Source organism: Mobula birostris, chromosome 4 (genome assembly GCF_030028105.1).
Source record: "Mobula birostris isolate sMobBir1 chromosome 4, sMobBir1.hap1, whole genome shotgun sequence".
NCBI classification, from domain to species: domain Eukaryota; kingdom Metazoa; phylum Chordata; class Chondrichthyes; order Myliobatiformes; family Myliobatidae; genus Mobula; species Mobula birostris.
The window spans coordinates 169,181,625-169,208,686 of NC_092373.1; the positions used below are offsets into that span (position 1 = coordinate 169,181,625).

A 27,062-nucleotide genomic window follows, 5' to 3' on the forward strand; every position below is an offset into this window, starting at 1 on the left:
GTATTCCTTGCCATCCTCACCGGTTACAATGATATCATTCAGGTAACACTGAGTGTCTGAGCAACCTTGCAGCACCTCGTCCATAGCTTTCTGTCAGAGTGAGTGCAGGTGCAGAATCTACTTCAAAAATAAACCTATTACAGTGATAAACCCCCTTCTGAGTGTTGAAGTGAGAAACTCTTTGGATTCTTCTTCCACCTCCATCAGAGGGTCAGACTTAACTAAAATGTCCCTCCAGAAAGATTTACAAAACTATCCTCTATCCTGGGCAGAGGGTATCGATCTACTCTTAGTATTGGGTTCATGGTGATCTTAAAATCACTACTGATCCTGATAAACCCATTCTTTTTTGCTACTGGGATCCCAACATTGCCCATGGGCCCCACTCAGTATTGGAAAGAATTCCACTAGCTACTTTATCACCAATGCAATAAGGAACCAGTCAGGCTTTGTAAAATTTAGGTGTAACATTTTAATTTCTCTATTTTACCCATAATACGTTTGAGTTTTCCAATACCATATTTGAACACTGTTGTGGTATCATCCAGTACTTTTCTTAATTCACTTTCAGTTGATCTATTGCAGGGGATGTGACATGCAAAACGGTGAATGGATTTCTGATCAACTTGTAGTTGTCTCAGCCAATCACATCCTCACAATGCTGGTCCTCCTGTTTTTACCACATACAAGCATATTGTGGCTTATTGGTGGTTGTGTTCCGTTGTTACAAATGTCATCTCCACGGGAGTTATCTTTTCTCCAGTATCAGTTCTCAGTTGGATATGCTTCAGTTCAATATCTGTGAAATGCCATTCAAACTCATTTTGTGGAATGACTGAAACAGCTGAGCCAGGATCTAACTCTATTTTAATTAATTTGCCGTTCACTTCTGGTGTAAGCCTTATTGCTTGTCTGTTGTTAGTTTTCATATTATAAATCTCAAGGCTATTCAGTCCAGAATCACTCTCATCACTATCAGATGTTTCATCAACAGCATGCAGATTAGTGCATTTTTGAAACTACAACCTGACTCTTCATCATTTTTGCTTCCCTTCACAGTCCATTTATTTTTTTACCTGCCTGACATGATCTTAGTATGTGTCCTATTTTGTTACATTTTATGCAAGTTTTACCTGCATTGCTCTGGTGTATGTGAGCCCCTGCCGCAACTGTAACACAATTTGTTTGGCCAGGCAAGTTTCTGTTCAGACGTTGCAGTTCTGTTTACAATCACTTTCATTCCTGACTACGTCTCTGTCTGCCATTTCCATTGATACACCAATTTCAACTGCTCTTTTAAATGGGAGTTGTGCTTCAGTTAGGAGCCATTTTTGAATGTTTTCTTGAAAGCTTCCACAAACTAAACAATCTGGCAATGCATCAGTAAACCCATTACTGAACTGACAATACTCAGACAATCTCTTCAATTCTGTCATGTATACTGAGATAGACCTCCCTTCCTTTTGATTCCACTTACGAAACCTTAAACGTTCTGAAATCAGCAAAGATTTCAGTTATAAATACTCCTGCATTACTTTCAAGAGAGCAGCAAAGGTCATTTCAGTTGATTTAATTGGAGCCATCAACCTTCTAATCTATCTGTATGGTTTTCCATCCAATGCACTCAGCAAATTCTGCACTTGCTTTTCACTGGCTATTTTTTTTGCTTCAAAATACTGCTTAATTTGCTCAGTATACAATATTCAGTTATCTCTTCTGCAACCAAATGCATCTAGCTTTCCAATGTATTTACCCATTTCTGTTTTTTTTATTTATTATTATTACCATCTGGTACTCACTGTTTATGAACCTATGAATTTCATCGGTATTCTGCCTTTATGTTTATATTGACCACCTCTTCCCTTTTGAAGAACATGTGCTGTGATTTTTTTTTTAACTTCAACATCTCTCTGCACTGTTTTCTTAACTCAAATGACTCTCTGCGCTTCAGCACAGAGGTAGTTGTTGGTTAGACCTTCCTCGTCATGACTGTATGTTTTGTAACCCTAGAGCATAATACGAACTGAAAGAAAAAAATTACGGAACTGGGTGATAATGCATGTTTACTTTAGTTTTAATTTTACTTTAGTGGGGTGCACAGTTATGTAGAATATATGTATAATTAGAATCAGGTTTAATATCATCAGCATATGTTGTGAAATTTGTTAACTTTGCAGCAGCAGTATAATGCAAGACATGATAAATATAGAAAAAAGCGTGATTTACAGTAAGACCTGGCTGCCAGGAAAACTCAAGCTGTGGTGCTTCCAGTTCAGCATACTCCCAAGACTCATGTGGCCTTCAACAGTGTATGGAATCCCCATCAGCAAGGTTGAAAAGCTCGAAAGGATGATCAGCACACATGTAAAACAGTGGCTTGGACTTCCACAATGCTTAAGTCCTGTTGGACTATACAGGAACGGCAAATTGGAATTACCAATTGCAAGTCTTGTGGAAGAATTCATATGCACCAAAGCAAGATTGGTCATGACCCTCACTGAATCTGAAGATACTGTTATTCGAACAGTGCCCCCCCATGTGGTGATGGGGAGGAAGTGGACCCCATCTGAAGCCATTCAGAGTGCTAAGTCTGCTCTTCGCTTCAGGGATGTGGTTGGCCAAGTCCAACATGGGAGAGCCGTGCTCAGGCTCATCCCAAAAGCTCCTCAATGGCACAAGGCAACATCAGTGCAGAAGAGTTGGCTCATGGTGGAGGAGTTGAGAAGACAGGAGGAGGCAGAACGACACTCCAGGGCCATCTCAAAGGCCAAGCGGGGCTAATGGACTAATTGGGAGAGCCTGGAAAAGAGGAAACTTAGCTGGCGTGACATCTGGGAGACGGAGGGATCTCAGCTAAATTTTGTCATCAGAGCCACTTATGACCTCCTACCCACATCCCAGAACCTGAACTAGTGGTAGGGAGAAGACCCCACTTGCTTTCTTTGTCAAGCACCTGGATCACTATGGCACACTTTAACAGGATGCACCATGAGCCTCACCCAGGGGCGGTGCACTTGGCGGCATAACCAAGTTCTCAGGCAACTGGCATCAATCTTGGAACAGAGGTGGATCACCACAAATGCACTCCCACAAACATCGGCAGGAAATGTCCATAGTCATAGTCATAGTCATAGTGATACTTTATTGATCCCGGGGGAAATTGGTTTTCGTTACAGTTGCTCCATAAATAATAAATAGTAATAGAACCACAAATAGTTAAATAGTAATATGTAAATTATGCCAGTAAATTATGAAATAAGTCCAGGACCAGCCTATTGGCTCAGGGTGTCTGACCATCCAAGGAAGGAGTTATAAAGTTTGATGGCCACAGGCAGGAGTGACTTCCTATGACGCTCAGTGCTGCATCTCGGTGGAATGAGTCTCTGGCTGAATGTACTCCTGTGCCCACCCAGTACATTATGTAGTGGATGGGAGACATTGACCAAGATGGCATGCAACTTAGACAGCATCCTCTTTTCAGACACCACTTTGAGAGAGTCCAGTTCCATCCCCACAACATCACTGGCCTTACGAATGAGTTTGTTGATTCTGTTGGTGTCTGCTACCCTCAGCCTGCTGCCCCAGCACACAACAGCAAACATGATAGCAATGGCCACCACAGACAGATCACAGGATTTGTACCAGCAGGCCAACCTCCAGAGCACCATATAACATCAAAAGATGTAAGCATTCTGCAGCTTGCTCAGGATTGGAAAATGGACGTGGACTTGAAAAAAAAGCTTGTGTTTCCCCCAGACATTGCGGCTACAACACTCCAGCCGGACGTGGTCCTGTGGTCCACAACAGCCAAGCTGGCATATGTTGTGGAATTGACAGTACCATGGGAAGATGGTGTCGAAGAAGCTTATGAGAGGAACAAGACCAAGTACTCTGAATTGGCAACTGAAGCTGCCCAGAATGGCTGGAAGACCAAGATTTTCCCTGTAGAAGTGGGATGCAAGGGACTCGTTGCTAAATCTACGACCAGTCTATTGAGGAAGATGGGGGTGAGGGGTCACTCCCTCCAACAAGCAATCAAGTCCTTGTCAAATGCAGCAGAAGAAAGCAGTAATTGGATTTGGATTAAAAGGAAAGACAACAACTGGGTTGCAAGATGAAGACAGGAACGTATGGAACAGAGAGGGGTGTATCTGGGATGCCAGGTAGCACCGTTGAGCCCTCTGGAGATGTTGTCGGCTTATCAATGAAACGTCAAAGAAGGAAGATACCCACCTGATGAACCCGATGATGTATCTACCCTCCCTCCTTGTGACCACTCCAAGCCCACTGCCAACATCGAGAGTGTTGACTTACCATAGGGATTGAAACATCAAGCCCTAGTAGCTCTACTACTCTACTGTGTGTAATAGTTACATTAAATAAGTAATGCAAAAGGAGACTTAAAAAAAATAGTGAGGTAGTGTTCATGGGTTCAACGTCCAATGCTTGGGGGACAATCTACCAGGGGAAGCCGCAGCGACCAGGTCTCTAGTCTGGTTCTGTGGCTCAGAAGAGAAAGAGGGAGACAAAGAGGGGTGCAATAGTGATAGAGAATTCCATAACCGGAGGAGCAGAAAGTAGATTCTGTGGATGTGGAAGAGACACCCAGATGGTATATTGCCACGCAGGTGCCAGGGTGAGGGATGTCTCGGATCAGGTTCACGGCATTCTAAAGGGGGAGAGTGAACTGCTGAAAGCTTTGGTACATATTAATATTAATTGCATAGGTAGGAATAGCGAGGAGGTGGTGTAGAGCGAATATAGGGAGTTAGGCAGTAAGCTGAAAAGCAGGACGTCCAGGGTAGTAATCTCTGGATTGCTGCCTGTGTCATGTGCCAGTGAGGGTAAGAACAGGATGATTGGCAGATTAATGCATGGCTGAGGAATTGGTGTATGGAACAGGGTTTCAGATTTCTGGATCATTAGGATCTTATGGGAAACATGGTGGTAGGGCTGAGGATGGGGCAGTGTGCCATCAGGCTGTGAAGAAGGACAAGCAAATAGCAGTCAATGGGATGCAATAACATGCAACAGGGGTCCAAAATCAAAGTCCAGGAGTAAAGGTATTTTATTACATCAGGCTAATTAACAAAATAAGAGCACATAGCATTACAGGAAAGTACGAGCGTGGATAGAAGATTGGCTGACTGGCATGAAGCAGGGAGTCGGAATGAAGGGGGCCTTTTCTGGTTGGGTGCTGGTGACTAGTGGACCAGTGGCATGCTGCAGGGGTCGATGTTAGGACACCTCTTTTCATGTTGCATGTCAATAATTTGGCTGAAGGAATTGATGGCTTTATGGCCAAGTTTGTGGACAATATGAAGATGCGTGGGGGGTGGTGGGGGCACAGGGAATGCTGAGGAAGCAGTTGTCTGCAAAAGGACATAGAGAGATGGGGGGGTGCAAAGAAGTGGCAGATAGAATATAATGTAGGGAAGTGCATGGTCATACACTTTGGCAGAACGAATAAAGGCATGTACTATTTTCTAAATGGGGAGAAAATTCAAAAATCAGAGGTGCAGAGGGACTTGGGAGTCCTCGCACGGGATTCCCTGTAGGTTAACTTGCAGGTCGAATTAGTGGTAGAGAAGGCAAATGCAAAGTTAACATTCATTTCAAGAGGACCAGAATGCAAAAGTATGGATGTAATGCTGAGGCTTTATAAGACATTGGTAAGACAGTACTTGGGGTATTGTGAGAATTTTTGCACCCCTCATCTAAGATGGATCATCCTGGCATTGGAGGAGGTTCATGACAATGACCCCAGGAATGAAACGGTTAATGTATGAGGAGCATTTGATAACTCTGGGCCCTTACTCACCGGAGTTTAAAACAATGAGGGGGTCTCATTGCAACTTATCAAATATTGAAAGGTCTGGGTAAAGTGAATGTGGAGAGGCTGTTTCTTATAGTGGGGGAGTCTAGGACCAGAGAGCACAAACTCAGAATTGAGGAATATCCATTTAGAACAGAGATGAGGAGGAATTTCTTTAACCAGAGGTTAACGAACCTGCAGAATTCATTGCCACAGACGGCTGTGCAGGCAAATTCATTGTGTATATTTAAGCAGAGGTTAATAGGTTGCTGATTAATCAGGGCATCAAACGTTAAGGGAGAAGGCACTAGATTGGAGTTGAGAGGGATAATACATTGGCCAGGATATAATGGTGGAGCAGATTCAATGGGCCAAAACGCCAAATTCTGCTCCTATTTCGTCTGATCTGTGGGATGCATCTCATCAGACCAGGGGCCTTGTCTACCTTTAGGCCCAATTGTTTGTTTATCACTACCTCTTCGGTGGCAATGATTATATTTCACCTCCCTTTGCATCCATAACATCTCTCTTTGGCATGTTAGAAATGTCTTCCACCATGAAGACCAACGCAAAATAGTTGTTCAGCGTTTCAGCTATTTCCACATTACCCAACATTAATTCCCTCTCGCTCTTTAAATAAAACTACTCCTTTACTGAATTATCAATTTGGTGTTAGTGTATGGTTGATGGTAATTATCTATAGAAGCACTTATGCTCTTCAAGAAAGCTTTTCCAATGTGTGCTTGGCCAACAATCCTATGCTTACAAAACGGTTCATCTGAAACTCCGCTATTCTTGTCCTAACTTGCACCAAATCTTTTCATTGTGTGCATGCTGATTTAGGTACTGTATATTGTCAACAGTTAAGTAATGGGTCCATTTAAAAATTCTTTCATGGTCTCACCCCCTTCCTATCTCTGTATGCTACTCCTTTCTGTCTGCACATGATCCATACCTTTGCATTCCCTGCATTTTCACATTCCTATCTAAAATACTCCTCAATACTACTATTATATCTGCTTCCTCCACCACACTTGGCAGCCTGTTCCAGGTATCCGCCAACAGTAAGTTCACCAATTATACCACTTTTGCTGTCAGAATCTCAGATGGTAATGAGCTGGCTTACGGGAGTGAGAACAGCTGATTGAGTGGTGTTGCAACAACAACCTCGCACTCAAAGTCAGCAAGACCAAAGAAATGATGGTAGACTTCAGGAAAAGGAAGTCAGGAGAACAGACGCCATTCTTCTTTAGGGAGTAGCAATGGAACGGATTAGCAGCTTCAAGTTCCTGGCTGTCAGCATCGCAGTGGACCTATCCTGGGCTCAACACATTGTTTGCAATCATGAAGAATGCACATCAGCAGTTCTACTTCACTAGGAGTTTGGAAAGATTCACTATGTCAGCAAAAATTCTTAAAAATTTCCCTAGATGTACAGTGGAGAGCATTCCATCTGGTTGCATCACAGCCTGCATGGATTCTCCAATGCAGAGGATCGAAAGAGACTGCAGAGGATTGTAAACTCAGCAAGTTCCCTCAGGGGTACAGTCTTCTCCACCATTAAGGACACATTCAAGGGGTGGTGCCTCAAGAAAACGACATCCATTACTAAAAACCTCAACCATCTGGGACATGCCCCCCACTTCTTGTTACCACCATCAGGGAGAAGGGGGGAGCCTAAGGATCCATATTCAATGACTTATAAGTAGTTTCTTCCCCTCCACCATCAGATTTCTGAACAGTACTTGAGCCCAATACTATCTCGTTATTCCTTTTCCTTTGCACTATTTATTTTTATAATTGGTAGATTTTTATGCCTTTGTACCGTACTGTGTGGGCACGTGGCCAAGTGGTTAAGGCATTGGACTAGCAACCTGAAGGTCGTGAGTTCGAGCCCTAGTCAAGGCAGCGTGTTGTGTTCTTGAGCAAGGCACTTAACCACACAGTGCTCTGCGACAATACTGGTACCAAGTTGTACTGGCCCTTGCCCTTCCCTTGGACAACATCGGTGTCGCGGAGAGGGGAGACTTGCAGCATGGGCAACTGCCTGTCTTCCATACAACCTTGCCCAGGCCTGCGCCCTGGAGAGTGAAGACTTTCCAGGCGCAGATCCATGGTCTCGCAAGACTAACGGATGCCTTACTGTACTGACATCGCAGAAAGCAAATTTCACGTAATTTGCCAATGATAGTAAATCTAATTCTGAATCTGACTCCCTATGTAAAGGACTTACCCTCTGCATCTTTAAACTTGCCTTCTCTCCTTAAACTTATGTGCTTTAGTATTTGACATTTCTACCCTTTGAGAAATATTCTGGCTGACTACCTTATCTGTAATTTCATAAAATTCTTTCAGGTTACCCCTTGCCTCTAACATTCAGAGAAAACAATCCAAGCTTATCCAATCTTTCCTTATAGCTAATGCCTTCTAATCGAGACAGCATCCTGGGGAATTTCTATTGCATCCTTTCCAAAGCCCCTATATCCTTCCTAAGGTGACGTAGAAATACCAGAAAAATAAATTTAGTTTTTTTCTTTTTCTTTCTTTTCAAATCTTTTTATTATTATTATCCAAAATTAACACAAGTACGTCGAAGTAAGCAACACTTACAATGTCTCAAGGAAAAGAACATTATTTTAAAGTTTGAAAAAAATTTTGGTGATTAAAAAAACCCTACTAAGTGAGAAAAGTGGGGGGATAAACCATTAGGTGTTCAACCCCTGAGCCAGGCATCATAAAAAAAGCTTCTAAAGAAAAACATCAAACCACCAGCAAAAAAATGTACCAAAAATTTACAATTAGATCGTGGAGGAAATCTATCAATTAACTCAAATGATAATAACAAGCAAATGAACCCCACCTTTTCTCAAAATCAAACATAGGTTCAAAGGTTCAACTTCTAATTTTCTCCAAAGTAAGACATAGCATCACTTGAGAGAACCATTGTGACAAAGTGGGAGCTGATGTATCCTTCCACTTCAACAAAATGGCCCTCCTAGCTATCAATGTAACAAATGCAATAACATATTGGTCAGACACAGAAATACCACAGATATTTTGAGGAATTGTTCCAAAAAACTTCTTAGTCAAAAAAACAGGGATATTCTGAAATAAATATAAAAATTTTGGTAAAATCATCATGTTGACTATGTGAATACGACCAACATGTGAAAATGTAAGTGGACTCCATCTACTAAGTAAATACTTCATAGGGTCTACCAAGGGAACGAAATTGGCTTTATAAAGATCCTTATTTTTTTTAGTGATTGTAACACCTAAATATCTAAAAGAATCCATGACTTTGACAGGAGTATTATCATATATAGAGACAGATTCATTTAAAGGAAACAATGCTCTTTTATTAAAATTTATTTTATATCCTGAAAAATCTCCAAATTCATTGAATAATTTTTGCAAGGCAGGAATAGATTCCTCAGGATTAGATATATAAACCAATACGTCGTCAGTGTAAAGAGAAATCTTATGAATGGTCTCATTCACAAAAATCCCATGAATATTTTTAGCTTCACGGCAAGGGGTTCTAATATTAAATTAAATAACAAAGGACTTAATGGACAACCTTGTCTTGTACCCCGTGAAAGCTGAAAAAAAGGAGAGCTACAGATGTTAGTGACAACAGTAGCAATAGGAGCTTTATATATCATTCTAATCCAATTATTAAAATTAACACCAAAGCCAAATTTCTCTAAAACATTAAATAAATATTTCTATTCGACTTGATCGAACGCTTTTTCAGCATCCAAACAGATGACGCATTGTGGAGTTTTAAAAGAGGTCGAATGTATAATATTAAATAATCTCTGAACATTTGAAAAAGAATAATGACCCTTTATAAAGCCTGTTTGATCTTTAAAAATAATTTTACCCAAAATATTCTCCAACCGATTGGCCATTATCTTTGACAGAATCTTAGCATCGACATTCAATAATGAAATAGGTCTACATGAGGCACAGTCAGTAGGATCTTTATCCTTTTTAAGAAGTAAAGAAATAGAAGCCTCATAGAAAGTAGAGGGTAAATCACCTTTCACAAAAGAATCCTTAAACATTTCCAACATATGTGGAGAAAGCAATTTTCCAAATTTTTTTATAAAATTCTACAGGATAGCCATCAAGTCCAGGGGCCTTACCAGATTGCATTGAAAAAATAGCTTTATGAATTTCAGCTTCAGTAATTTGGGCATCAAGAGTTTTTTGATCCTCAACAGAGATTTTAGGAAAAGCAAGCTTCCATAAGAAAGCATTCATTTCAGAAGAATCTACTGGACATTGAGATTTATAAAGTTCAGTATAAAAATCTTGAAAAATCTTATTAATTTCTTCATATTCCCAAGCCAGAGTACCATCTTTCCTAAGAATTTTCAAAATTTGCCTTTTGGCTCTAGCCGTTTTTAATTGAGATGCAAGCAGTTTATTATTTTTATCTCCAAACATATAAAATTGGTTCTTTAACTTAAGCAAATAGCCTTCAATGGGATGAGTTAATAATAGGTTATATTGTGATTGAAATTCCACCCTTTGTTTGAATAAATCAATATTAGGGGAAATTACATAAATATTATCCAAGTCTTTAATTTGTTTTGAAATCTTATCTAATTCTGCTTTCATCTGTTTCTTAAGCTTAGCTGAATAAGAAATGATCTGACCATATAAAAATGCTTTAAATGTATCCCATATAATTAATTTGGACGTACCCCTTATATCATTAAAAAGAAAAAAATATTTTATCTGCGTTTCAATGAAACTGAAGAAGTCAGAGTTTTTGCAATAATGTCTCAGACATGCGCCATGGTGGACAGGCAAGAATGACATCATCAAATTCAAAAGACAAACTCAAAGGCGCATGCTCAGATATAGCAATAGCGTCATATTCACAATTTTTTACACTAGGCAAGAAGCGATCCTCAAATAGTGTTTATAAACATATGAAAAGAAAGAATATTCTCTGTATTATCAGGGTGCAAATACTTCCATAGTTCAATTAATCCAAAATCGGTCAAAAAGGAGTTAATAAGTGACGCGGAGCGGTTTGGAAGTCGCTGATTGGTTAAGCTCTTGTCAATCAAAGGATTTAAACAACAGTTAAAATCCCCACCCATTATCAACATATATTCATTTAAATCAAATACCTTTTTTTAAAAAATAAGGATTATCTAAGTTAGGACCGTACAGATTGACCAAAACAAACTTTTTTGTTACAGATCACTCATTTAACAATTAAAAATCTACCATTAGAACCTGACTCAGTATCCTCTTGAGCAAATATATTGAATTTAATAAAGATGGACATGCCTTTAGTTTTACTCTGAGAAGTGAAGTGAAACTGCAAACCCTCCACCATCCAAAAAATCTATTTTGATCTCCCGCCCTGATATGTGTCTCTTGAGCAAAAATTATATCAGATTGGACTCGGTTAATAATTTTAAAAGTCTTTTTTCATTTGATAGGATGATTCCAATGACGTACATTCCAACTTACTACATTAATCTGTTTAAACACCATACTATAATTTTATTCTACTTTACACATGCGCAGAGCACATACCAATATGGGATGATCAAAAATAGCGGCGATGAAGAATACAACCAGATAGAGAACACGCATGCTCTGGAACCACCAAAGGGAAAAAATTCCTAACTCTAACCCCACCCTCCTCCCCCCAAAGCCCAGAAAAAGGCAAGCAATCTATGATAGAATATGAAGCCAGAGACCACTCTGTCTGTGCAGAGAAAAAAAAATTTTAAAGGATTTTCCTCCCTCCCCAGTTAAAAAAAATGACTGACCTTGTAAGAAAAACAATAAAGTCTCAACAAAGGTAAGCATTTACATTCCAGCATCTATTAAACAAGAAAGAACCAAAATAATGTTATCTCTTAAAAAGAAAAACTAGCGCCATTTTTAATTTAACATTAAATCCCTAAAAAACTTTTAAATCAGTTATAAGATGCTATAATAAAGCAAAAAAAAGTTAATAGCATATTTAACCCAACTAAATTTTCAAAACATACCAATTAATAATATCATAATTGAACCCTCCCCTAAATATATATATATATATAAAAGGAAGCCCCATTAGTAGGAAAAACTACCAATTAGTTAATTACAAAAGAAACAAAAAAAATCAAACCAGATATTAGGTTAAAGAAACAAGTCCCTTTATCTTTTTTTCTCAGTCAATTGTCTGAGTAACCATTTAAACAGTCATACTTGAACCGTAGATCTTCTTTCCAAAGAAAAACCAATAATATGCAATAATGAACAAATCTCCTTATCTTCTTGTGTTAGTCTCTCAATGGATATCCAAGTAACCTTTATAAATCTTCTTTCCGAAATGCCAATAATATACAAATAACCAAACAACCTTTCAAATAGTACATTTGGTAGCGGCGGCAGGTATAATTTGAACAAACTCCAGTGCGGCTTTTGGATCAAAAAATGTACGAGGAGGAGAGTTGGGAGGAAAAGGTTTAATTCTTGTCGGGCATTGCAAAGAAGGGAACAGTTTCTTATCATATGCCTGTTTTATTACCAGAGAAAATCTTGATCTTTGGTCCATTACCTCCTTCGGATAATCCTCATAAAAACGGAGCTCAGATTCCTTAAATCTAAAAACTCTCTGTTTTCTTGCCTGTTGCATTATTTGATCTTTAATTTTAAAGTGATGAAAACAAACCAAAACAGATCTTGATTTATTTGGATCTTTAAATTTTGAAGTAAAAGCTCTGCGTGCTCTTTCTATAGTAGGCGGCTGTGATAATAGGGTAGGAAATAAGGTATGAGAAAGCTTACCAAAGTAAGCAATTAAATCTCCATCTTCAGCTCCTTCTTGCAGCCCAACGATTCGTATATTCCTTCGGCGAGACCAGTTTCCAGGTCTATAATCTTATTTTGATATCTTTCCAAACGAGTTGTAGCTTCAAACAATTTTTGCTTAGTTATCTTCAATTCCTCTTCGTGTGTAATAACTTGAGTTTCCAAGACTTTAAGTTTTCCCAGAAATGACTTCATTTCATTACTATTCTTTTCCATTTTCTCTTTAATTGACCCATTCTGATCTTTAATTGAATTCAGTGTCCCAACGATATCTTCAGCCCATGGTGGCACTTCATCGGATCTTTCCTTTTGCATCTTTCCTTTCCCATTACCTTTGTCACTAGGTTCAGACAAGTTCTTCCCACTCCTCGTAGCCATAGCAAATAAAAATTTTAAGTTCGAAGTTTAAACTGGGGGAGAGAAACATAACTAAGAGCATCACAAAATTGCTGCTACTCCATTTGCAGACAGGCGCGGTCTCCCAGTTTTTTTGATATATAATAAAAACTTCACATGCAGTACATTGTGTCTGTTTATCAATGTCTCTTTGCCCACACTAACAGAACAATATAAACTCTTAAAATCCGTGCATTTTGTTTGATACAGTAAGCTCATTTACCTACTCGCTCTCAATTTTTGTTTTTGCTGCCTTATTAGACGCTGCTAATCCTGTTCTGTCCCTACCGTCTGCAAGGACTGTAGATTTGGAGTACAGTATGACAGGAGTATGAGGAGCATGAAAGCTTCCACTGCTCAATCTACCTCTCATATCATACTGTAGCCTCACTGTCTCTGGCCTCATCAACTCTTAAAAATTACACTTTAACACGATGTAAAAGTCTTTGCAAAGGATCAGTTCAGTAGAATGCAGAAGGAAACCAATGAAAGCTTGCAGAAATAAAACTTTTATTGGGCTAGAACCATTGTGGGGTAATGATGGTACAGTATTACAGAGCAAGTGATGCAGAATCTTTGACATGTAATCCTGCAGTTTATGAGCTGAAAACCCATTTTGTAAGTTCTTAATAATTAAAAAATCAAAATGTGATTTCAATAAAAATTTTAAAAACTTAAATATGGAATTCTTCTGAAAACCAAATGGATTTTTGGGGGAAAATCCAATATATGACCCCAATCACAAATCAGTGCACTGCTTTTTATGTCCTACTTGTAGCTAATCTACTGATTAATCTATAATCAGTATTTTACTGTATGCCTGCTGTTACCCTGAACAAAGCATTACGTAGATCATCCTGACCCTGACCAAAGATATTTTGCTTGATTCATAGTAGGAAATTTTAGAGGCATTTGGGCCAAATGCAGGCAAATATTACTAGTTCAGGAAAGCACCTTGGTCAGAATGGACCTGTTTCCATGCTGCATAAATCTATGATACTATAACTGTAAAATTATTTAAAGTAATAATTGAGCAAGATGTGGCTAGTTTTTATTGCCCATCCCTGTGTGCCTGTGAAGCTATAAGTTCCACAGTGTAGGGAACTCCAGCACTTACTTCCACTAATGACATATCCAAACCAAGATGGTGTATTGAATTGAATCGAATTGAATTTATTTCTTATATCCTTCACATACATGAGGAGTAAAAATCTTTACATTAGGTTGTCTGTCTAAGTGTGCAACATGCAATCACAGTAATTTATAATAATTTATAATAAACAGAACAGTCAATGTAACATAGAAATACAGTACACTTAAATCTGCATGAGTTAATCAGTCTGATGGCCTGGTGGAAGAAGCTGTCCCAGAGCCTGTCGGTCCTGGCTTTTATGCTGCAGTACTATTTCCCAGATGGTAGCAGCTGGAATAGATTGTGGTGGGGGTGACTTGGGTCCCCAGTGATCCTACAGGTCCTTTTTACACACCTGTCTTTGTAAATGTCCTGAAACATGGGAAGTTCACAACTACAGATGTGCTGGGCTGTCTGCACCACTCTGTGCAGAATCCTGCGATTAAGAGAGGTGCAGTTCATATACCAAGCAGTGATGCAGCCAGTCAGGATGCTCTCAGCTATGCCCCTGTAGAAAGTTCTTATGATATGGGGGCTCATACCAAACTTCCTCAACCATCTGAGGTGAAAGAAGTGCTGTTGTGCCTTTTTCACCACATAGCTGTTGTGTACAGACCACGTGAGGTCCTCAGTGATGTGGAAGTCAAGGAATTTAAAGCTATTTACCCTCTTAACCTCAGATCCATTGATGTCTTTAAGGGTTAGCCCTTCTCCATTATTCTTATAATCCATAACCAGCTCCTTTGTTCTTGTGACACTGAGGGAGAGGTTGTTTTTTTGACACCACTGTGTCAGAGAGATGACTTCTTCCCTGTAGGCCACCTCGTTATTGTTTGAGATTAGGCCAATCAATGTAGTGTCATCGGCAAATTTGATTGGAAGATTAGAGCTGTGGGTGGCGACACAGTCATGGATACACAGGGAGTAAAGGAGGAGACTTAGTACACAGCCCTGAGGGGCTCCTGAATTGTGAGTCAGAGGAGTGGAGTTGAGGGAGCCCACTCATACCACCCGCTGGTGATTTAACAAGAAGTCCAGGATCCAGTTGCACAAGGCAGGTCCACGGCTGAGGTCTCTGAGTTTCTTGTTGAGCCTGGATAGAATTATGGTGTTGAATGAATGCTGAACTGTAGTCCAAGAGCAGCATTCTCACATAAGCATCCTTCTTCTCCAGATGTGTAAAGAGCAGTGGCTATTCCTTCATCTGTCGATCGGTTGTCTCGATAGGTGAATTGTAGGGGTTCCATTTTGGGTGGTAGCAAACTGCAGATGTAATCCTTGACCAGCCTTTCAAAGCATTTGCTTGTTATTGAGGTGAGTGGGACAGGACACCGGTCATTCAGGCATATTACCTTGGTCTTTTTTGGTACAGGGACAGTGGTGAATAATTTGAAGCAGGAGGGCACTCCACACGGGGAGAAGGAGAGTTTAAAAATGTCAGTAGACATACCTGCCAGTTGTGCTGCACACATCCTGAGTACTCGCCCAGGGATGCCATGGTGGGACTGAATCCAGAGCCTGGATTGATCCTGTATTATCATTCTAGTTTTTATTCTTATTAGCCAAGATTAAGTAAATAAAAACTGTCAAATATCCCAGCATTACCTCACCAGAAGTTAATATTGTTGAAAACTATCCGTGAGTATCTAAATAGGTAATGCAGCCCACTGTGTTTTGTGGTAGCAGTTTGATAGAACTATCGCAGGTGTAAAGCAATCATGTCGATGTAAGATCTGGTCAGAGTGAAGAAGGAAGGTTTCCTTCCCTAAAGAACACGAGAGAACCATTTTTTTTGTTAACCTGGTAGCTTTTGTCATCTATTGAATGTAACTTTGAGGATTAAGTAAGTATGATTGTTGATAATATGCCTTTGCTATATCTGGTTCCTTAAGGTTGTTATAGCCGGGGTGGTAATGGGGACAACTTCCCACTACTTATTAAATGCTCCCAATGGCGTGTGCCTCAAATAGCCTCTGACAACCAAGTCCAACTCCTGGTCTTCACATGTGGCTTAGCTACTGGGCGCAGCGGAGCCATTTCTACTGACAGGAGAAGGGGGCAAAGGTGGGTCATTAATGCCTTAAAACCAGTCACTTTCGACAGAGGTGGCTTGTCAGTCATGGTTGGCAGCTCATGTAGCAGAAGGAAAACTGACCTCAAACCTCCACTGCCTTGCAGCTATACACGCTCATGGGGAAGGCTTCGAGAGTAAACCCCAAGGAAAAAGTCTGGAGCTGAAGTTCCTAAGGCAGTCCTACATTGAGTTAAACACTGAATGGCAACTCTAGTGACACTGCGGGTGCCAAACAGCATCGGTCTCTGCCATTCTTTTAAGTTCACCAGATTAATGGAGAGGGGGAGCTTGCTACATGGGTAACAGCATGCTCTCCATATTGTACTGCCCAGGCGTGTGTATCTAGACAGCTAGGATGCAATATCCATTGTTGATCCCTACCAACAGAGGCCTCATACTTGAAAGTGACATGGTGCAGCTTTGCAATGTTCATTAGAACCTACCATCACGGTGTATATTTAACAAAAAAAACTCTACTGCATTTTAATAAGCCATTTTAGATTTTGTACTCCATTGATGATGTTCAGTTTGAGGATTTTATGAGCTTGGCAGATCTCTAAAGCTAATATGAAGCCTCAGGTTCATGAAATAACCTGGCTAGCGTGTTCATAAAGTTAACTCATCCACGGGGGATATCCCCACATGTTGGGCTCTGCACTCAACCAAGTTATTGGAAGGATGTAATTAAGCTAGAGAGAGTGCTGAAAGGTTTCATAAGGATGTTGCCAGGACTGGAAGATTTGAATTATAAAGTGAGATTGGATAAATTGGGACTATTTTCCCTGGAGCAAAGGAATCCAAGGCGTGACCATTCTCAGATGTATAAAATCATCAGGGGCATAAATACAGTGGATAGTCATGGCTTTTTTCCTGTTGTAGAGTTTTGGAGTCAAAACCGAGAAGGCATGGGTTTAATATGAATGGGGAAAGGGGAGCAAGGAAACAAGATTTCCACACCGTGGATGGGGGGTTTGTGGAATGAGCTGCCAGATGAATTGGTAGAAGTGGGTACAATTATAACATTTAAAAGCTATTTGGTTTGAGATATGGTAAGGAAAGATTTAGAATGATGTGGACAAAATGAAGACAAATGGAACTAGTTCAGGTAGACAGATTGTTTGGTGTGGATGGCTTGGGTAAGGACATTTTTCCATGTTGTATAACTCTATGACACGATGACTGACTAATGCATCCATGACCTTTCAAATCTTTGATCTTTTCCTTTTGAAGGTGAATTTAATTAGAGGCTTCTTCAGTTCAAATTCATGTTTCTTTACAACATAAAAGGAGGTTTTTCAACCCCTCAGCTCAACTTTGGCTCTGATACCAATCCCATCAGTCCCATCCCTGTATTTAATTCCCTGTAATCTATTCACTGTCATAAGCCTATTTACACCCCAGTTTCCCTAACACTCAGTTAAACAATGGGCGATTCTGTCAGATGAAACAGGTCTTTCAGATTTTGGGGAAAGTGGAGCACCCAGGGGAAACTTTGTAGTTGCAGAGAGAATGCACAGTCTCCATACAGACAGAAGCTAGAGGTCAGTACTAACACAATGTCCCTGGAGCTTTGAGGCAGCAGCACTGATTAAATTCTACCAAGGTTTTTACTTATTAGGTCACCACATTGATATATTACCCACCCACAATGTTACTTGGAGTTTCTACTAGTTTGACTCACACATAATTACAAACTAGCGATGTTCTAATAGTGGTGAGTCAATTTGGCCCAAGGGATCACAAGGCAATTTGTGAACTTTTGCTGCAATGCACAAACATGTGAAAATTTTAATGACATACAAGCCTTCCCCATTTGTAAACACCCAACTTATAGACACCCGTACATGTAAACAAGCTCCCAGAAATATTACTAAATTCAAATGAGAGCCAGTTTTGGAAAATAAAACTGTTTACATGTGAACTCCCTGCAATAATCAAACAACATTGTTTCTCAAGAACACAGACTATCATCAGAGCCTTTCCTTACAATTGTTTTCCCTGCAAGCAGAACCAAATAACCATATCACAATTACAGCACGGAAACAGGCCATCTCAGTCCTTCTAGTCCGTGCCAAATGCTTACTCTCACCTAGTCCCACTGACTTGCGCTCAGCCTATAACCCTCCATTTGTGTTAGGGGAGTCCAGAACCAGAGGCCACAGTTTAAGAATACGGGGTAGACAATTTAGAACGGAGTTGAGGAAAAACTTTTTCACACAGAGGGTTGTGGTTCTGTGGAATGCTCTGCCTTAGAAGGCAGTGGAGGCCAATTCTCTGGATTCTTTCAAGAAAGAGTTAGATAGAGCTCTTAAAGATAGCAGAATGAAGGGATATGGGGAGAAGGCAGGAAAAGGGTACTGATTGTGGATGATCAGCCATGATCACAGTGAATGGTGGTGCTGGCTCAATGGCCTACTCCTGCACCTATTATCTGTTATCTATTCCTTTCCTGTCCATATACCTATCCAAATTTTCTTTAAATGACAATATCGAACCTGTCTCTGCCACTTCTACTGGAAGCTCGTTCCACACAGCCACCACTCTCTGAGTAAAGAAGTTCCCCCTCGTGTTACCCCTAAACTGTTGTCCCCTAACTCTCAACTCATGTCCTCTTGTTTGAATCTCCCCTACTCTCAATGGAAAAAGCCTATCCACGTCAACTCTATCTATCCCCCTCATAATTTTAAATACCTCTATCAAGTCCCCCCTTCAACCTTCTACAATCCAAAGAATAAAGACCTAACTTGTTCAACCTTTCTTTGTAACTCAGGTGCTGAAACCCAGGTAACATTCTAGTAAGTCTTCTCTGTACTCTCTCTATTTTGTTGACATCTTTCCTATAATTCGGTGACCAGAACTGTACACAATACTCCAAATTGGCCTTACCAATGCCTTATACAATTTTAACATTACATCCCAACTACTATACTCAATACTCTGATTTATAAAGGCCAGCATACCAAAAGCTTTCTTCACCACCGTATCCACATGAGATTCCACCTTCAGGGAACTATGCATCCTTATTCCTAGGTCACTCTGTTCTACTGCATTCTTCAATGCCCTACCATTTACCATGTATGTCCTATTTTGATTAGTCCTACGAAAATGTAGCACTTCACACTTATCAGCATTAAACTCCATCTGCCATCTTTCAGCCCACTCTTCTAACAGGACAAAATCTCTCTGCAAGCTTTGAAAACATGCTTCATTATCCACATCGCTACCTATCTTAGTATCATCTGCATACTTACTCATCCAATTTACCACTCCATCATCCAGATCATTAATGTATATGACAAACAACATCGGACCCAGTACAGCTCCCTGAGCCACACTACTAGTCACCGGCCTCCAAGCTGACAAACAGTTATCCAGCACTACTCTCTGGCATCTCCCATCCAGCCACTGTTGAATCCATTTTACTACTTCAATATTAATACCTAGTGATTGAACCTTCCTAGCTAACCTTCTGTGTGGAACCTTGTCAAAGCCCTTACTGAGGTTCATATAGACAACATCCACTGCTTTGCCCTTGTCAATTTTCTTAGTAACCTCTTCAAAAATTTCAATAAAATTTGTCAAACATGACCTTCCATGCACAAATCCATGTTGACTGTTCTTAATCAGACCCTTTCTATCCAGATAATTATATATATCATCTCTAAGAATATTTTCCATTAATTTACCCACCACAGATGTCAAACTTACAGGCCAATAATTGCTAGGTTTACTCTTAGAACCCTTTTTAAACAATGGAACAACATGAGCAATACGCCAATCCTCCGGCACCATCCCCGTTTCTAATGACATTTGAAATATTTCTGTCAGAGCCCCTGCTATTTCTACACTAACTTCCCTCAAGGTCCTAGGGAATATCCTGTCAGGACCCGGAGACTTATCCACTTTTATATTCATTAAAAGCGCTAGTACTTTGTCTTCTTTAATCATCATAGTTTCCATAACTTCCCTACTTGTTTCCCTTACCATACACAATTCAATATCCTTCTCTTTAGTGAATACCGAAGAAAAGAAATTGTTCAAAATCTCCCCCATCTCTTTTGGCTCCACACATAGCTGTCCAATCTGATTCTCTACGGTAGCGGTCCCCAACCACCGGGCCGCGGACCGGTACCGGGCCGCAGAGCTGCGCTACTGGGCCGTGAGGAAGCGATATGATTTGGTCAGCTGCACCTTTCCTCATTCCCTGTCACGGCCACTGATCAGCCATTACGCATGTGAGGTCATGACCCGCGCGTCATCCGTATCAGGGCGGGAAGGCGATCAACTCCTCAAGCTTGCAAATGACGACGGGCTGAAAAGTATGTTTGACATAACATCTCTGTCGGCATTTTGGATCAAAGTCAAGGCTAACTATCCTGAGATAGCCACGAAAGCACTGAAAATGTTGCTTTCATTTCCAACATTTTTCTGCGAAGCGGAGTTTTCTGCAATGAATGCAATGAAAACTAAACTGCGGAATAGACTGGACATCAGGAACCCCCTTCGAGTATCGATGTCTCCCATCACCCCTCGATAGGACAGTGTTGTTGCAGGGAAACAAGCCCAGGGCTCCCACTGATTCAGCGATATTGGTGTGTTGCAATGATTTTATATATTCATACGGGGAAAATATGTGCTGAGCGTTTAATATCCAAATATTACTTAAAATGTTATGATGCTATTGACTTATAAGTGACCTATATAACCATGTAACAATTACAGCACGGAAACAGGCCATCTCGGCCCTTCTTGTCCGTGCTGAACGCTACTCTCACCTAGTCCTGCCGACCTCCACTCAGCCCATAACCCTCCATTCCTTTCCTGTCCATATACCTATCCAATTTTTCTTTAAATGATCATATCGAACCTGCTTCTGCCACTTCTACTGGAAGTTCGTTCAACACTTCAAGCTCCCCTGATAATTGACTTATCATTATATCCATGCGAGGAAAATATGCGCTGTGTGTTTAATATTAAATTGGTTAGTTAAACCCTTTTAGAAACAAAATTGAGTGTATTACCCACTTATCACCTATATTCCGGTAGTGATTAACACCCACCCTGACGAACAGAATCGCCAAAAAGGATTTGCTGGGGGTGGGGGGGGGGGAGGGAATCGGCAGGTCACGACGCGCATGCGCATTGGTGCCCGCACAAGGCTTCATGGTTATTGTAGACTTTTGGGTAAACAACGCATTTGACTGCTACTCTTATTCGTTGGCAACCCTACCCCCCCAGTCGGCCGGTCCGCAAGAATATTGTCAGTATTAAACCGGTCCGCAGTGCAAAAAAGGTTGGGGACGCCTGCTCTAAGGGACCAATTTTATCCCTCACTATCCTTTTGCTATTAAGATAACTGTAGAAAACCTTTGGATTTATTTTCACCTTACTTGCCAAAGCAACCTCGTATCTTTTTAGCTTTTCTAATTTCTTTCTTAAGATTCTACTTACATTCTTTATATTCCTCGAGCACCTCATTTATTCCATGCTGCCTATATTTATTGTAGATATCTCTCTTTTTCCGAACCAAGTTTCCAATATCCCTTGAAAACCATGGCTCCCTCAAACTTTTAACCTTTCCTTTCAACCTAACAGGAACATAAAGATTCTGTATCCTCAAAATTTCACCTTTAAATGACTTCCATTTCTCTATTACACCCTTCCTATAAAACAAATTGTCCCAATCCACTCCTTCTAAATCCTTTTGCATCTCCTCAAAGTTAGCCTTTCTCCAATCAAAAATCTCAACCCTGGGTCCAGGCCTATCCTTCTCCATAATTATATTGAAACTAATGGCATTGTGATCACTGGACCCGAAGTGCTCCCCAACACATACCTCCGTCACCTGACCTATCTCATTCCCTAACAGGAGATCTAGCACTGCCCCTTCTCTAGTTGGTATCTCTATGTATTGCTGCAAAAAACTATCCTGCACACATTTTACAAACTCCAAGCCATCCAGCCCTTTTACAGTATGGGCTTCCCAGTCTATGTGTGGATAATTAAAATCTTCCACAATCACAACCTTGTGCTTACTACAAATATCTGCTATCTCCTTACAAATTTGCTCCTCCAATTCTCGCTCTCCATTAGGTGGTCTATAATACACCCCTGTAAGTGTTACTACACCTTTCCCATTCCTCAATTCCACCCAAATAGCCTCCCTAGATGAGCCCTCTAATTTATCCTGCCAGAGCAGTGCTGTAATATTTTCTCTGACAAGCAATGCAACACCTCCCCCTCTTGTCCCTCTGATTCTATCACACCTGAAGCAACGAAATCCAGGAATATTTAGTTGCCAATCACACCCGTCCTGCAACCATGTTTCACTGATAGCTACAACATCATATTTCCAGGTGGCAATCCATGCTCTAAGCTCATCCACCTTTCTTACAATGCTCCTTGCATTAAAATAAATACATTTAAGAAATTCTCCACCTCTTACTCTGTGTTTATCACTAACGGTGCAAACAACTTTACTATCATCTTTTTCTTCCTTCTCCCCTACTTCTGTTCCTACACTCTTGTTCCCCTCCCGCCTTGTATCTAGTTTAAATCCACTGGAGCCTCTCTAGCAAACCTACCTGCAAGAATATTTGTCCCCCTCCAGTTCAGATGTAAACCATCCCACTGGAACAGGTCCCAATTCCTTGGAAAACTGCCCATTTATCTATAAATCTGAAGCCCTCTCTCCTGCACCGTGTTTTCAGCCACGTGTTGATCTGCTCTATCTCACTACCTCTAAACCTGCCTGCACGTGGCACTGGTAGCAATCCTGAAATTGCTATACCTTCCCATTTATAGTACCTTCTCCCTCCACCTCCACTCAGGCTGGAGGAGCATATTCTCTCTGGGTAGACTCCAACCTGACTGCATGAACATCAATTTTCTAACTTCTGGTAATTTTTCCCCCTTCCCCTTAACCTTCTTTCTTTTTCCATTCCTCATTCCGGCTCCCCTCTGACCTCTTTTCTTCTCCTCACCTGCTAATCATCTCCCTCTGGTGCCCCTCCTCCCTCCCTTTCTCCCATGGTCAACTCTCCTCTCCTATCAAGTTCCTCCTTCTTCAGCCCTTTACCTTTTCCATGTATCACCGCGCAACTTCTCTTCTTCACCCTTCCCCCATCCAACTAACATCCCTCTCACCTGGCATCGCCTATCACCTTCTAACTTGTACTCCGTCCCCTCCATCACCTTCTTATTCTGACTTATTCTCCCTTCCTTTCCAGTCCTGATGAAGGGTCACAACCTAAAACATTGACTCTTTATTCCTTTCCATAGATGCTGCCTGACCTGCTCAGTTCCACCAGCATTTTGTATGTGTTACTCTGGAAAATGACCATATATTTACTTTCCTGATATGTCAAATTGCCTCCTCCTGTGTAACAAAAAATGAAATAAGCATTGGCAACTACACTTTAACCTGAGATCATCATGTAAATACATTTTATTTTACTCACTTTTCTTTACTTTGAAATGTATTTAAGATTCTTTCCACAAAATAGAAAAAACCCTTAGCCTAATTTTTCACGTCAAACAAGTTATCAATGCAAATATTGTGTCTAGTTCATAAAATATTTTCAACCATAGGTGAAAATTGAAGAAAATTCCATTTTTAATAAAGTAGGTGGTGCATACAAATGAAATCTGTAAATATTTATAATATATTTCCTTCATTGTTACATTAGTGAATTGGCAAGATAATTTGTGCTGTTTTATTAATCACTTTATTACTCTATGCTAGAGTACTTTTTGCATGATAACAGCTGGAACAAATAAATAATATACTTAATGAGCTCATTGTTAGAAGTAGACATATAGAGTTATTCAAAATATTCAACCGCAGTCATTAAACGGTTTCAATCATGGATTAAAGTGCTAATCATTAAGTCCTTCTTCTAGAAATGGCTTTTGATTTGTGCTCAGGCCGTTTTGATTCAATGAATGAAGTTAGTCCATCAATACCTGAATTTCAAATTTTCATTCACAACACGCTGGAGGAACTCAGCATGTCGGGTAGCATCTGTGGAAAAGATTGCTCGACGTTTCTGGCCAGAACCCTTCGTCAGGACTGTAGGGGGAAGGGCCAGAGGCCCTATAGAGAAGGTGGAGGGAGGGTGGGAAGGAGAAGGCTGGTAGGTTCCAGGTGAAGAACCAGTAAGGGGAAAGATAAAGGGGTGGAGGAAGGGGGAAGGTTCTCCCTCCCCCACCCCTTTATCTTTCCCCTTACTGGTTCCCTTCCCCCACCCCTTTATCTTTCCCCTTACTGGTTCTTCACCTGGAATCTAGATCATAGAACATAGAATAGTACAGCACGGTACAGGCCCTTTGGCCCACAATGTTGTGCCGACCCTCAAACCCTGCCTCCCATATAAGCCCCCACCTTAGATTCCTCCATATACCTGTCTAGTAGTCTCTTAAACTTCACTAGTGTATCTGCCTCCACCACTGACTCAGGCAGTGCATTCCACACACCAACCACTCTCTGAGTAAAAAAACCTTCCTCCAATATCCCCCTTGAACTTCCCACCACTTACCTTAAAGCCATGTCGTCTTGTATTGAGCAGTGGTGCCCTGGGGAAGAGGCGCTGGCTATTCACTCTATCTATTCCTCTTATTATCTTGTACATCTTTAACATGTCTCCTCTCATCCTCCTTCTCTCCAAAGAGTAAATCCCTAGCTCCCTTAATCTCTGATCATAATGCATACTTTCTAAACCAGGCAGCATCCTGGTAAATCTCTTCTGTACCCTCTCCAATGCTTCCACATCTTTCCTATAGTGAGGTGACCAGAACTGGACACAGTACTCCAAGTGTGGCCAAACCAGTGTTTTATAGAGCTGCATCATTACATCGCGACTTTTAAACTCTATCCCTCGACTTATGAAAGCTAACACCCCATAAGCTTTCTTAACTACCCTAGCCACCTGTGAGGCAACTTTCAGGGATCTGTGGACATGTACCCCGAGATCCCTCTGCTCCTCCACACTACCAAGTATCCTGCCATTTACTTTGTACTCTGCCTTGGAGTTTGTCCTTCCAAAGTGTACCACCTCACACTTCTCTGGGTTGAACTCCATCTGCCACTTCTCAGCCCACTTCTGCATCCTATCAATGTCTCTCTGCAATCTTTGACAATCCTCTACACTTATCTACAACACCACCAACCTTTGTGTCGTCTGCAAAACTTGCCAACCCACCCTTCTACCCCCACATCCAGGTCGTTAATAAAAATCACGAAAAGTAGAGGTCCCAGAACAGATCCTTGTGGGACACCACTAGTCACAATCTTCCAATCTGAATGTACACCCTCCACCACCACCCTCTGCCTTCTGCAGGCAAGCCAATTCTGAATCCACCTGGCCAAACTTCCCTGGATCCCATGCCTTCTAACTTTCTGAATAAGCCTACCATGTAGAACCTTGTCAAATGCCTTACTAAAATCCATATAGATCACATCCACTGCACTACCCTCATCTATATGCCTGGTCACCTCCTCAAAGAACTCTATCAGGCTTGTTAGACACGATCTGCCCTTCACAAAGCCATGCTGACTGTCCCTGATCAGACCATGATTCTCTAAATGCCTATAGATCCTATCTCTAAGAATCTTTTCCAACAGCTTTCCCACCACAGACGTAAGGCTCACTGGTCTATAATTACCCGGACTATCCCTACTACCTTTTTTGAACAAGGGAACAACATTCGCCTCCCTCCAATCCTCCGGTACCATTCCCGCGGACAACGAGGACATAAAGATCCTAGCCAGAGGCTCAGCAATCTCTTCCCTCGCCTCGTGGAGCAGCCTGGGGAATATTCCGTCAGGCCCCGGGGACTTATCTGTCCTAATGTATTTTAACAACTCCAACACCTCCTCTCCCTTAATATCAATATGCTCCAGAACATCAACCTCACTCATATTGTCCTCACCATCATCAAGTTCCCTCTCATTGGTAAATACCGAAGAGAAGTATTCATTGAGGACCTCGCTCACTTCCACAGCCTCCAGGCACATCTTCCCACCTTTATCTCTAATCGGTCCTACCTTCACTCCTGTCATCCTTTTGTTCTTCACATAATTGAAGAATGCCTTGGAGTTTTCCTTTACCCTATCTGCCAAGGCCTTCTCGTGCCCCCTTCTTGCTCTTCTCAGCCCTTCCATAAGCTCCTTTCTTGCTTCCCTATATTCCTCAATAGACCCATCTGATCCTTGCTTCCTAAACCTCATGTATGCTGCCTTCTTCCACCTGACTAGATTATCCACCTCACTTGTCACCCATGGTTCCTTCACCCTACCATCCTTTATCTTCCTCACCGGCACAAATTTATTTCTTACATCCCGCAAGAGACCTCTAAACATCGACCACATGTCTCTCTGTATGTTAGATCTGGCTTTACTCCATGCACTTCTTTCACTGCTCTATCGCTCTGGGTCCCATCCCCCTCGCAAATTAGTTTAAACACTCCCAAACCATGCTAGCAAACCTACCTGCAAGGATATTGCTCCCCCTTGAGTTCAGGTGCAAACTATCCAATCTGTACAGGTCCCACCTTCCCAGAAGAGATCCCAATGATCTAAAAATCTAAAACCCTGCTCCCTGCACCAACTCCTCAGCCACACATTCAACTGCCATCTCCTCCAATTCTTACCATCTCTGTCACGTAGCACGGACAGCAATCCTGAGAACGTCACCCTTGAGGTCCTACCAGCCTGCTCCTTCCCACCCTCCCCCCACCTTCTTTATAGGGCCTCTGCCCTTTCCCCCTACAGTCCTGATGAAGGGTTCCTGCCCGAAACATCGACCGATCTT

General features: G+C 41.1%; 1 protein-coding gene across 1 annotated transcript in view; it reads left to right on the top strand.

The window, feature by feature from the left end:
- The window catches only part of grid2 (glutamate receptor, ionotropic, delta 2), a 1,194,553-nt gene that overhangs the window by 963,329 nt on the left and 204,162 nt on the right, over positions 1 to 27,062 (top strand). The gene's annotated exons all lie outside the window — the stretch shown is intronic.